Here is a 9,196-nt window from a genome sequence, read left to right on the forward strand (position 1 = left end):
GAGTGTTAGAAAGCCCATAATTTACATTGCATTGTATGTTCAGGAGTGTTAGTTCTCAGGCAGTATTCAAGATTACATTTTGTTACTTATTATACAGAAAACGCATTGATATTAATTTCATAAACATTGTGACTGTTAGAAAGTCCATAATTTACATTGCATTGTATGTTCGACTTAGAGTATCGTTTGTCCTACGGTGTTCAGCGGTCAGTAAACGCACCACAGTGCGGGACGTTTTTTCGGTTGAACAATATATAGATCTCTTAGCCTTATTGCGCGTCATACATCATATCATCAGGTTGATGCTGTGCGTGAATGCATAAAGGTGAGTTTTTTGGCTTATTGTGGGAGCTGTGGAGTAGTTTGGGCACCATTTTCACAAAGCTAGGCTCCCTTTTCATCGGTGCTAATATCAGTATTTAAGCTAACTATGACTAACGGTTATTCTAGTGTCATGTTTGATTGATTTCTTTGTTGAATTTCTGTGTGTAGCGTGCCTTTAGCTCATCATTATACTTGTGTAATATGAGTTACATTACGTTACCTATCATTTATTGTGTATTTGTCTTTGTATGTGTGTCTCATCAGTACCACATCATAACCTAAATAAAATCACCAAAAGAGGACAACCTTCCGTGTTCTTTGACTTGAACACACCCCCTACACCTTTGACCGCTCCAAACTAGTGCATCCTGGGAGACGATCTCACAACCAGAGAAGCCTCTCCGCTACAAAGAGGATGTTTCTTGGACCTCATAAAAGTAATTCAAACATGGATATATTCTTACTGTGCATATATGGTGTCTTTCAAGGTGTGAAACCTTATACTATGACAGAAAAAAGTGCTGATCGTACACAACACAAGTCATCAATGTGATTGTGGTTGCATTTCTATGAAACAGTGCTGCTTTGCTACCCAAGACAACCAAGTGACTCCCATCAGTTTACAGCATGGGCAGGAAATGACAACTAAATGTAATTTAGCTTGTGGTTAGCTTGGCCAAATGGCCTGAGATAAAGCAACTAGAGAGATGCACACAGACGGCTGAAGCACGCTGCTGGCCATGCACCTAAAATCACATAATATTTTTTTCATAAAATTGCACATTTTCATTCATTTTTTAAAATTAATTTTCATACAACTTTTTTCTCGATATTTTAGCTGTTTTTTTTTTAATTTGCAACTATTTGAACTTTCTTCTTGTAAATTTTCTACTCATGATTATGACTTTATTCCCATAATAGTTTGACTTTATTCTTGTGACAATGCAGCTCTTATCGCAAACTATTCATTCATTTATTCATTTTTTTACCGCTTATGCTCAGGATGGGAAATCCATCAAGAGGCGGGGTAAACCCTGGACTGGTCGCCAGCCAATCACAGGGCACATATAGACAAACAACCATTCACACTCACATTCATACCTATGTACAATTTGGAGTCGCCAATTAACCTAGCATGTTTTTGGAATGTGGGAGGAAACCGGAGTCCCGGGAGAAAGCCCACGCATGCACGGAAAGAACATGAAAACTCCATACAGAGATGCGTGGAATCGAACGTGGGTCTCCTAGCTGTGTGGTCTGCACGCTAACCACACGGCCTTTCACAAATTTTTCAAAAATGTTGTCTTTTTTCTTTAATATTTCAAGTCATGATATTACGTTATTCCTGTAAAATGATGACATTCTTGTCCAACTTTTGTTCTCAATATTTTGACTTTATTCTCGTAAAATTGCTGCATATTTTTTCCATTTTTGGTTTTGTTGGGTTTGTTTGTTTTTTTTGTCAAATTATATATATTTTGAAAAACACACGCAGGCCGCCAATGGCCCTCAGGCCACACTTTTGACACTTTCCTTTGCTGACTGTTTAGTCACCATTGCTTTGTATCTGTTTCTGACTCCCTAACAAGTCATATATAATTTACTCATCCAAAATGTCCATGAACTGTGTGGTTAATCTTCCTCACTCGGTCTGGATGCTGAGCCTCCAGGAGAACATTATGAAGAGTCTCTTGTGTTGTTTTGTCACAAGATAGTATCACATTGTCATTTAGCCACACATCTCGTGCAGGGTCATGCAACGACTATTTGCTTTGGGGCAGCCGTGTCCGAGTGGTGACTCATGGGGTCATTTGACCGGGCAGGAGGAAAACAGTAGTAGTCGTCTTTTCCTCAGAAATATCAGAATCAATTTCATTAGATTGATTAAATAAAATCTGTTAAGTCCATATGATTGCTTGCGACCGAGGCTCAATATGTGTTTGTGTTTGGTGGATATAACTTTAGCTACAAACTCAATTGTTGCCAGTTCACTTATGGATATAGAGAGACAATTGTGTCTACCATTAGTGGCTATTACAGACATAAAGTACAGTACATATGAATGGAGGAAGTAAAACAAAATGGCAGGCAAAATGGGGATTTGCAAGCCAATGTACAAAAAATAGCCCAAAACAACAACAACATTGGGGAATTTCAAACTAAAAAAAAACAAGTCCAAAGTCCCTTATAATAAACAAATAAGACAACATTGACCTAGAGGCTTTGTTTATATGTGATGTAACAGGTCAACCAGAAAAGCCAAACCTTTACCCGCACCTAAAACAACATAAGCGCCACCTAGATCTTTGGGAGGCACACTGCGTACGGCCAGTAATCACAGTGGAGAGCATATAATTACAGGGCCATCATGCTGCGGTGTGAAAAAAGGAGAAAACAGATTATTTTAGTAATCTGACTAATTTAGTGCATGGAAACATACAGATTGTTGCACAGCAATAGAAAATAGGTTCACTTTATCTTCTTAAAAGCGGGTAGCTTGCGGATTGTCAAGGACCAACTACACAGAAAGTCCCCTTATAATGGGTTCATGAGCGAGGGCAAATGTTTAAAAAGGGAGCGCCAAATCTATCTGTGAAGGTCCAAACTTGTTCGTGCAGCCACAAATAAATGAAAGTCGTACGCATACCAACTGACAGATGAGTCTGGTAATGACATAGTGGCGGATGTGGCAGAGAATTTGGAGAAGAGTGTGAAGCGGGTGATTTGATGGATGTCCACATCAGAGAAGCCGGGTGGGGGTGGGGGTGCGGAGGAAGCTAAGAGGAAGAAGGAAAGGGGGGTATATAAAGCAGACACCAAACTCCTGCTCCCCTCCCTCTAATCTCTGTCCGGGTAATCAGAACCACATGGCTGGCTATAATGGCCGCACTGTTATCCCGTGTAGTGCAGCACACGCGAGCAGGCATGTAAATATACAGCACACGCTTCCTGCCAATGCCTGTGCTTCTTCTGACAGGATCCACACACTGTAAAACTTCACACGTGACCTTAGCGTGAGGCCCGTCTGCTCCTTTTCTGCATCTGTAAGAGAAGATCTTAAAACATAATAACCTTCAAGTCAAACTGCGTATTTTCCCCGTGACATGTACAGCCCTTGTGATCATTTCCCCCTCCTTTTTCATATCTGGAGCAACGTTCTCTCCCTTTTCCCGGGAAGAAGAAAAGAAAAAAGTTGGGTCAGGCTGTGGAATTAACGTGAAAGCTGAAACCTCAAGCCACATTAAGTCCTACTTTAGCGCACAGATAGCAGCTGGATGGGTGTGTGCTCACTAGACTAGCGCTCACAAGCAGAGGGGGAGCAAAAGACAACAAAAAGTTGATGGTACTAATTACACATTTTACTGGTCTGTAAGGTTGATAGACCAACCAGGACACTTATTCTGCGTAGTTACACTGCAGTGTTTGTAACAATATTACTCGCACACTAAAAAAACGATACAATGTTTATTTCAAGACATGCTGTTTTGTTAGTACATGCAGGACCTTCATTGGCTAGGCTTCTTTCTTTAGCTTTAACTTACTGAACTGTTTGCTAACAAAGTTGTAACTTTGCAACGATCAGACAGCTACTAGTTCTTGTCTTTTACTGATGGATTTATTACAAAACCAACGTGAGAACTAAAAGGGTACAAAGGATACAAAATACAATCAATTACAGGTCATATAATACATATATACAATAACTAAGACTAATAACTAATATGACTAATAAGGCTAATAACTAAACTAAGACACTAAGAGACTGAAAGGAAAACAATACAAAACAAATATACTGTACCTTAATGGCTGCACACATGCCTTAGGAGGGAATTATAGAGAAGATCTTCAATCCTTTAGCACCTATTCGCCTTTGAGCTCTAATGGCAACAACTGATCTTAATTTCTATTGGTGTAACAATTAAACATGCACATGTGGAAACAACGATTCAACACAAAATTAGTTCCGCCTTATTAAGTTGTATACACCTCGGTAGGAACCAAAAATGAAAATAGGGAGGAACTTAAAACTGACAGAATACACTGACTGAGAGGCAGTTACAAAAGTGGTTATCATACAGGCTTCACAGCTAATTCCAATTCCATCCTCAGCCATCTCTGTGTGGAGTTTGCATGTTCTCCCCGTGCATGCGTGGGTTTTCTCCGGGTACTCCGGTTTCCTCCCACATTCCAAAAACATGCTAGGTTAATTGGCCACTCCAAATTGTCCATAGGTATGAATGTGAGTGTGAATGGTTGTTTGTCTATATGTGCCCTGTGATTGGCTGGAGACCAGTCCAGGGTGTACCCCGCCTCTCGCCCAATGACAGCTAGGATAGACTCCAGCGCCCCCAGCGACCCTCGTGAGGATAAGCGGTAGAAAATGAATGAATGAATGTCTGCTAACAAGTGAATGATATTCATTCAGAGAGGGTGGAGGACCCGATGCAACCCCATCGAGGTCGGGTGCAGAGGATTTGTAGGCCAGTCTCTCATTAGAGCACTCAAGATGCTGGGAGTGAAGGGTCAGCACAACAAAAGAGCCATCAAGAACATCACTGACGCAGCAGAAAAGGCGTCCAGATGGCTGTGGATCAAGCGAGGAGATCCGTGGAAAACAACAAAAGCTACTTAGACACAAGCCGGGACTGATCAACCCGGCTGGGTCACCTGGGCGAGGGTGTTTGTTGTGAGACCCGAAACACCCAGTAAACCCAGGATACAACACTGATGATGTGTCTAAGTTGCACCGAAAGTGTATGTCAGAACTATTCATGAAAACACTGATTATGTCAAAAACCATGACGGTGAAGCAGCAAAACATGATGTGTTGTAGTGTCTTTTATTTCATATGAATCATATCATTTTCAAAAGGGGACCTATTATGCTTTTTTTCAATTTTTCCAACCCCCCCAACAGAGTTTCAGATAATGAGATTTGCGTATTTGCAAGTGAGTCGTGTCAAGGACAAGTGAGGGTCCTAACTGTGTTTATTTTGAGTAAGTATAAACGGTTGTCTATGTAGCATTATAGAGTGTGCATACAAATTACACGATCACTGATGTCTGGAGTTGCTAGTAGCCTTTTTTCACCACTAGTCTGTGGTATACATGAGTTTTTTTAAAACACGGGTTTCCCACAAAAACACTACCAGTAGCTCCTAACCACTTTTCACTTTTATTCATTTACTATCAACTCCTATACCGACAAAATATGAAAGTGGGGTTCGGTAGTAGTCTGAAAGTCTTCGGGAGCGCTTGGGAGCGTGACCAATCACAGCGGAGTCGGTGTGCCCTAGATGGAATACAGTAAAGTCTCGTTATATCGATATTGTCGGGAGTCAGAAAAAATATCGATATAACCGGACTGTCGATATATCTGATCCTGCGCCGAACTGCATTAAAAGTGGGCAATAATGCACTCGACATTGTTCTATAGTATAGAATTCATGATTTAAGCTGCTCGACATTGTTCTATACTATAGAACAAAACAGAAGAACCAACTGTGTTCGTGGTTTCTCTCGTGTGTATAGAATCTATACAGCATGTACATATGAAAAACAGTGATTATTGCAAGCGATAAAAAGATATCTGAATACAACACAATTAAATACATGTATTTGTACGCTTGTGTCTTCGTTGGAATAGGTGTGTATGCTATGTCAGTTAGTTCTTCTGTTGCAGGCATGTGTTTGGCCAGCTATGTGGGGCGGGTTGAGCATGACCTGTGAACCAGGAAGTGCGGGAATCGGTGTGTGTGCTGCGCTCTGGTGGTGGAAGTGTGAAAAATAAAGTTGACTGGAAGCAGCCGTTCGCCGTGTTCTTTTTTGGTATTGAAATCCTTAAGCAAAGATTGATTTAAGCTGCTTTTGTATCAATATAAGCAGACCAAATTGGCTGGCAGGAGATGAATAGGGCATCGGAGTAACCGGATTATCATAATAACCGGGTATCGTACTAACGGAACTAATTATATCATAAAAGACTAGAAATTTGCCGGGAAATGAAAATAGTATCGTAATAAGCAGTACTTTGATATAACCGATATCGATATAACGAGACTTTACTGTATATTAAAACAGACCATTTTGGAAATCTAAGGAAATACAAGTTGAATAGGTGCAGATTCTAGAAGATCTACAAAGCTTTTGTTTGATTTAATTACTAAATCAACATGTCTGAAGTAATCCTGAGTCATTCAATTGTGGGTTGAACGAAATGTGTGTTTTATAGACATGAATCCATCCCAAAATGAGACTCCTGCTCAAGTTGCACTACATCGTTAACTCTGCCGCCTATTTGGGAGGTCGGCCTTTCCAGTGTGGTTTCCCTTCATTTGAGCATCAAGTATAGCTTATTTTAGCTTGGTGCCACTGTGAGGGAGCTCCGCCTCTATCATAATGACAGTGTGTAGCAGTAAGTAGATGTGACTGTAAATGTAAATACACACACATGCAGACCCTTTTTAATGCTGGCGTCCCTTCTGGTTGTGCTCCCACCTCAAGCAGTTCCCTTTTCCAGTAAATACCAGTTCATATTTACTGACTGCTGAGAAAGGACATTTAATGTGTGAGGAGGGCAGCAATTAGAGCACAGCGATAAAAACAAACCTGGTATTTGATCTAAGGAGGAAATGACGGCATGGCAGGAAATGACAACACTTTTGTGTTTGAAAGTATGATCGTTCTACTTCATGTAGTGTAAAAATACTTTGTATAACTGTACACATCCTTAACCTCCTAAGACTTGCAGAAGTTTGACTGAAGCCAAGTCCACCATCGACTCAAATGAATATTTGCAACCGCTTTAAAGTGTAACTTGAGCCTACTTTCTTTCTGCTTTGCATTGCAGAAAATATTTATCTTTTTCCCCCTTGCTCATAAATTTCTTTCTTCCTCTCCGTTGCAGGAGGACTGAAATGGCTACCAGATGTGCTTCCAATCGGCTCCGGTTGCTATGGAAACACTGGGACTGGAATAGGTTTTCTGGGTCCTGCAGTAGAGGGTTTTTTTGGCTGACTCATGCGGGCCCCGGTTTTTAAAGCGCCGCTGTTTCTATAGGCTTGGCGTGCTCCGTGTCATGTTTGGACTGGCAGACAACATGTCACTGAGCCCCCCCCCCAGTTCCCACACTCCTATAACTCAGACTTTTTGACCACACTGTGCCTTGTAGCATATAGTCGCTCCTTTGTGTTCTTGTGGGCTTGCATAGCCAAAACAATTACCGAGTGCCAAGTATTCAAAAAAAAGTGACAGACAAGATTGATTTGGAGATAATCAAATTCAGAAGAGACCCAGACAAAGGAAAGACTGAAATTGTACTAGATGTATATATTTCACCATGACAGGAATTTCCCTGATTGGATGAAAGCAAAAGTGTTTTAATTCTGTTGAATGTCATGTTCCACCATGTGCAACAATTCATTCAAGCTTGCCACAGTTTGCTTTGAAGCTGCAAGGGAACGTTTGCAAATGTCTCTTTTCAACTATACTGTGGCTTTGGCTACTAGATTACATCTCAGCTGCTTTTTAGAGCCTGAAACCACAAAAATTTGAAGACAGGTCTAAAAGGGTGTATTTGGAAGCAGAACCCTTATCGTTAAGACGGATAAAAAAAAAAATCTAAACCATTTGTTTATGGAAAAGGAGAGCTGTTGTTGTATTGCTTATGATATAGACCACTTTTACGCCAATAGTGTATTAAAAATTGCATATTAGATTATTTATTTTATGTTCTTTTTGTAGCTTGGAATCAACAAGGATTGTTTTGACAATTTTGTCATCTGTACATGAAAGTTTTCAATAACTGGCCATCAGGTGTCGTGTGAGTTTTCCCGCTGGGCCGTTCAGTTACAGGTGATTGACAGCTATCCTCATTCATTCATTCATTTTCTACCGCTTTTTCCTTACGAGGGTTGCGGGGGGTGCTGGAGCCTATCCCAGCTGTCTTTGGGCGAAAGGCGGGGAACACCCTGGACTGGTCGCCAGCCAATCACAGGGCACATATAGACAAACAACCATTCACACTCACATTCATACCTATGGACAATTTGGAGTCACCAATTAACCTAGCATGTTTTTGGAATGTGGGAGAAAACCGGAGTACCCGGAGAAAACCCACGCATGCACAGGGAGAACATGCAAACTCCACACAGAGATAGCCGAGGGTGGAATTGAACCCTTGTCTCCTAGCTGTGAGGTCTGCGTGCTAACCACTAGACCGATTGATAGCTATTTATTTACTTATTTATTTTACCTTATCTTACCTTAACAAATACGGTAACTAACTCTGCCTGGTCAGCCCGGGAAGATGCTACTGCAGATACAACACGACTGAGAGTGTGAGTTGTTGGCACAGTCTGGGATTTTGCCCCAAGGGGGCGCATTCTCAGCATATGCGCAAAGCAACAAATGGCGCATAAAGTCAGCCTGAAGCTCTGCAGCTAATTTGAGAATACAATTGCAGAATTCACCTGTTCTCCTGTCAGTGAAATGGTAGTTACTGCTCTCTCTGTTAAAGCAGAGGACGTGGGTTTGATTGCAAATATTGTATTGACTCTGACATAACACATACTTTATAAGAAAACACATGCCGAGTCAGAGCCGCAACGGATTCAGTGTGAGCCCGGGGTTAGAATGCGGGGCACATGGCTGTTTATTAGAAGGAGAAGCTGCGTTCGGGTTCATGTCCTGTCTTTTGTTTGTTTACTCCATTCCATTGCCTTTGATGCATTAGGAGTGACAATCTTCTGTGTTTAGCTAGCTCTTCCTCCGACACGTCAGTCGTTGTGTGTAGTGTTGTGTGTAGTTTAAAAAAAAAAATGTATTTAATCCAGGGCTGCACAGTGGTCTAGTGGTTAGCGCACAGACCTCAC

At 41.2% G+C, this 9,196-nt stretch overlaps 1 long non-coding RNA gene across 1 annotated transcript; it reads left to right on the top strand.

Annotated features, from left to right (window-relative positions):
* Positions 1 to 233: 233 nt before the first annotated feature.
* LOC131128378 (uncharacterized) lies at positions 234 to 7,973 on the top strand. Its single transcript, XR_009129635.2, has 3 exons — positions 234 to 325; positions 589 to 761; positions 7,231 to 7,973. It is a non-coding gene; the product is annotated as an uncharacterized LOC131128378 (long non-coding RNA).
* Positions 7,974 to 9,196: the final 1,223 nt, after the last annotated feature.

Source organism: Doryrhamphus excisus, linkage group LG3, assembly GCF_037039965.1.
Source record: "Doryrhamphus excisus strain RoL-2023G ecotype Guam linkage group LG3, RoL_Dexc_Guam_v1.1, whole genome shotgun sequence".
NCBI classification, from domain to species: domain Eukaryota; kingdom Metazoa; phylum Chordata; class Actinopteri; order Syngnathiformes; family Syngnathidae; genus Doryrhamphus; species Doryrhamphus excisus.